Source organism: Piliocolobus tephrosceles, chromosome 5 (assembly GCF_002776525.5).
Source record: "Piliocolobus tephrosceles isolate RC106 chromosome 5, ASM277652v3, whole genome shotgun sequence".
NCBI classification, from domain to species: Eukaryota; Metazoa; Chordata; class Mammalia; order Primates; family Cercopithecidae; genus Piliocolobus; species Piliocolobus tephrosceles.
This window is the reverse complement of record NC_045438.1, coordinates 167,922,482-167,926,838: the sequence shown is the minus strand read 5'-3', so window position 1 is coordinate 167,926,838 and position 4,357 is coordinate 167,922,482. Positions and strand designations below refer to the sequence as shown.

The window sequence follows — 4,357 nt, the reverse complement described above, 5'->3', positions numbered from 1 at the left end:
GGAAGTGGATGGCGGCCAGGAGAACGGAAGTGGATGGCGGCCAGGAGAACGGAAGTGGATGGCTTCAGGGAGCAAGCAAAGGAGGGAGATACAGAGGGGTTGATCATTTTCATAATCAGCTCTGTGGAGACATTTGACGTTTTATGTATTTGATTAAAAAATGATGTGACACATTTGCTAACGTTGTTTCATCAACAGCCCTCAACGGTATCTCCTAAGGGGCGATTTGGCACCAGCTCCTGGGCTAGCACTGCAGTCCCACCCCCAGGCTCCCTGATGGCTGAAGCTGCGGCTCACGGAAGGGCTTGGAGGTCAGTTGAGAGCAGGGCACAGGAAGAATGGCAGAGCAGAAAACAATTCCTAGGTCAATCTGACATATGCATCTACCCAGGCGAGGCCTGGTTTCAGGAGCCTGTATTGTCTAGGTAGAGAAACATAGTAAGCAGGAGAAAAAAAAGGGCTGGGTATAAATATTTTATAGGACAGTCCAATAGGCAAAGAAGCAGGGGCAGCAAGAATTGATCAGGCACCCAGGGAAGATCATTTTTTTGTTGTTGTTGTTGAGATGGAGTCTTGCTCTGTCGCCCAGGCTAGAGTGCAGTGGAGTGATCTCGGCTCACTGCAAGCTCCGCCTCCGGGTTCACGCCATTCTCCTCCCTCAGCCTCCCGAGTAGCTGGGACTACAGGTGCCCGCCACCTCGCCCGGCTAGCTTTTTGTATTTTTTAGTAGAGACCGGGTTTCACCGTGTTGGCCAGGATGGTCTCGATCTCCTGACCTCGTGACCTTGGCCTCCCAAAGTGTTGAGATTACAGGCATGAGCCACTGCGCCCAGCAGGGAATATAATTTAATAAGAAAGGAAGCAGAGAAGAGATCTTTAAAAAATAGTTTCACTTTTGTCCTAAGGCCAGGATACTCTGTGATCTTCAAAGAGGAGGTTAGTTCTTGTGAGTTAAGAGCATGGGTTCACAGTATTATGTTTCTCTGATTCCTTCCTTATCACTCTCTACTTGTTCATTTCTGGTTTTCTAAATGCTAAGTTTAGCAACCATTTCTCAGTACTTACTCTTTTGATACCTGCACCATTTGACCTTGCTGAAAATCTCTTTATTCTTATTATAATACTTGCTGTACCCTTGATTTCTGTGACCTCATGACCCCATTCTTTCCAGGTTTTCCTCTTACTCTGTGATGAGTTCTTCTGGGGCCTTCTTTGATAGTTAGAATTTAGGCAGTGGTCTTGGTTCTCAGGGATTTGTGTCTGGCTAGAGGGTTTGTAGGAAGGTGGTACAAGAATCTTTTTTTAAACATGTGAAGAGATAATAATGATAACAACCATGAAAACATCAACAATGACCACGAGAATAAAACCAATGGGTTCCAGTCATGGTAAAACACTGTTGAAGGCACAAGACAAGCTTAAGTGCCCAGTTTGTCTAGGATTTTATGTGCCTAGACAGGAGAAAGACACTGATATCCCATTGCCTTTCATTAGCCAAACTGCAAACAATTTACCCGAAGACCCAGGTCTTGTTCAGAAGATGTTTATTGTTACGTATTTCTAACCTGGGCAGGTACAAAAGGCTTTCCAGTCACAGACGGACTAAACCTCAGTGCAATCAATCCTCCTGTGGGGAAGCAGAAATGAGATGAGATCAGCACACAAAAAACACAATGGCCCCGTGTACAGTGACATCTGCCTGTGTTTACAGCGAAGTTGAAATAATTACAGCTGCTGCTCTAATTGAGGTGTGATATATTAAATATACCTTTCAGAGCAGTTCACAAATCTATACGAAAATCTTTACAACAGAACCAACAGATACATGTTTAGTGACAAAAAGGTATGCAAGTTTAGTCTATGCATATTTTATGAATATTACATAAAATATATTTGACTTTATTTCAGAAACCTAATCTTGATGTAAAAACTAGTTAAAATTTGTAACTTTTCTAAAAACATATTACACAACACTCTTATGCAACTAATAGCAGAATATCCCATAGCACGTGATCAAAACAGAAACACACACCACCACCTTGTACCAAATCCAGAATAAAAATATAATCTTTTCTATTTCTTCCCTTTAAAAAAATCTATATGCAAAGATGACAGAGACAGGAGAATGAGTCAGAGTGCTGGGCCTAAGGCAATGATGCTTGTTTTGCAATGCCCAAATCATTTCTAGAACATGCCACTTTCATGGTACATTGATATAGAAAGTCTTAGTAAAACCAATTATTTCTAATGGCTTTTTACCATTTCAAGTGAGGCCAACTTAGCTAACTCACATGAAGCCACGCCAGCCCACAAAGAACACGGATGTGCTAAAAACGAAATGCCACCGGAGCATTCAAGTACACTGAACCTCCCTCATTTGTTTTCTCAGCTGCCTTGTTAACTTGCTCCAGGTCCTGCTTTATCTCTCAGCTTTCATCTAACTTATTTCATATTCATCCATCTCCTCTTACCCACTAAACCAGTGTTCTGTCACTCAAGTAGCTCTTGAAATCCCCCTTTCTTCCAAGAAGTCCCCCCTGACTTGTTGGAATAGTAGTCCTTGAACTCCCTCATTTGGGTATGGGGTTTTTATGCCTTTACCTTCCACTCGGAGCCATAAAAGCACTACTGGTTCCCTTGTTGCTGTTTATTAGCCTCTGGAATTGATGAACTTTCTCTGAGCTGTGACCCGGGTGGATGGATGTCAGAAAGCACGTCCCGCCGGAAGGAACTGCTGAGCAGCGGTGAAGTCAGGGACATACGGAGCCAGAGTGTGAACATGAGTCCTGCCACTTATCCTCCCTGCAGTCTTAGAGAAGTCACCAACCTCTCTCTGAGCCCTGATTCCTTCCTATGCTAAATGGACATGGCAGTAACCTAGCCCATGTGTCACAGGCTGTTGTGAGGATTAAACAAGACACTTCACGGTGTGCCTCGCACGTGGTAAGTCCCCGCAAACAGAATTAGCAGGATCTGACAAACGGTTTCTGACAACGTGTCTGCCAATACAGGGTTAACCAGCACGTAAGTATTTCGAGTGTTAACAGAAGAAATATAAAAGGTTATTCAGCAAATGAAAATGTTGAAGTAAAGACACTCAGAGAAAAATGTTAAGCAAACTACAACTTAGATTAAAGGCAGATTCTTTATTGGCTGAATGTGCTGCACTAGATATTTAAAACAACACAAACATTAATGGTCGTAGTTTTTAAATTTAGCTCATAGTTGAGTTATAGACAACAGTTAACAGACTTAGGAAAGACAATATTCTGTGTATTTCTTAACAGCTTTATCAAGCACATTTATAAAAGATCGAACTTTCATTTCCAGTTACTATGATTCCCCCATACACCAAATGAACCAACACATTTATTTATTTTAAATAATGGAAACTATACATGGCTACACTGTGCCCTAAAATTACTTGCATTAATGAGGACATTAATTTTAGCATTTAAAAAAGGAGACTTTAAAATAACCTTAGACAATTTTGAAAACCCTGTCAAGCCAACTACAAGTAGAGAATTCCTCAGTGTTCAGATGCAACAGTGTGATGACGTTGGCGGGAGGCTGACTGTGAGAGAAGTCACGGTGACCTGAACCTGTTCCAGTAAAGCCAGTCAGCAGTGAACGTGGGGCAAGTGCACGCAGCTAATCTACAGCTCCCACTGCCTGGTGACCAAGGAGCATCCTGAAGTTTCCGAGAAGAGACTGTGTGAGAGCAGCATTCTTCCAGCTACTGAGCAAGATCCTTCGCCGGGTAAGAGATGGCAGAGAGACAGTCACCTGCTGAAGGAGGGGGCAGCGGTGGGCAGGGAGTCGGCCGTCCACGGGGAGCCTGGTCTTTCCTTTAGGGGACCCTGAAGTCTGTGGCTGCCCCGCCAGCACCTGTGAGTGTAACCCAGTGACTGGCACTCACACCCCATCACAGACAACACACAGGGCCTCAGGGACTGCAACACGTGGATGTGAAGCGACGCACATAAATTAAGAGCGAGTGAGAATGAAAACAGCTAATGCTTAGTCCTGTGAAAAATAAAAATCAGATAGCGAAATGCCAAGTTAAACCACAGACACCTGGACCACAAATAATCTACCCTAGTTGTAACATTTATTTTAATGGAGACCACAAATTTTTCCAAAAATCTGCTTGAATTAGAAAACTTAAGGCCATTTATACGAAATAAGGGTTTTAAGCACAGCTGCACAGGTTAGGACAGCAAGAGCTCCAAAGATGTCTGCATATAACTTTCCAAATCTCCTCTTATCAATCAGTCTCTCCATGTGTTGCGGGAGCTGCCTGTACTTTCGTGAATGGGACACTGAGCAATGCTTCAATGTGTACCACGCCACTCCA

At 43.3% G+C, this 4,357-nt stretch overlaps 1 protein-coding gene across 5 annotated transcripts in view; it reads right to left on the bottom strand.

Annotated features, from left to right (window-relative positions):
- Positions 1–3,131: 3,131 nt before the first annotated feature.
- Positions 3,132–4,357, bottom strand: part of EXOC2 (exocyst complex component 2) — a 194,979-nt gene continuing 193,753 nt past the window's right edge. For 4 of the 5 annotated variants that reach the window (XM_026456816.2, XM_026456817.2, XM_026456819.2 and 1 more), the window contains one exon: positions 3,132–4,339. The gene's annotated coding sequence lies outside the window, so the exon portion shown is untranslated. The remainder of the gene's footprint in view (positions 4,340–4,357) is intronic. The other variant, XM_026456820.2, reaches the window with a different exon arrangement.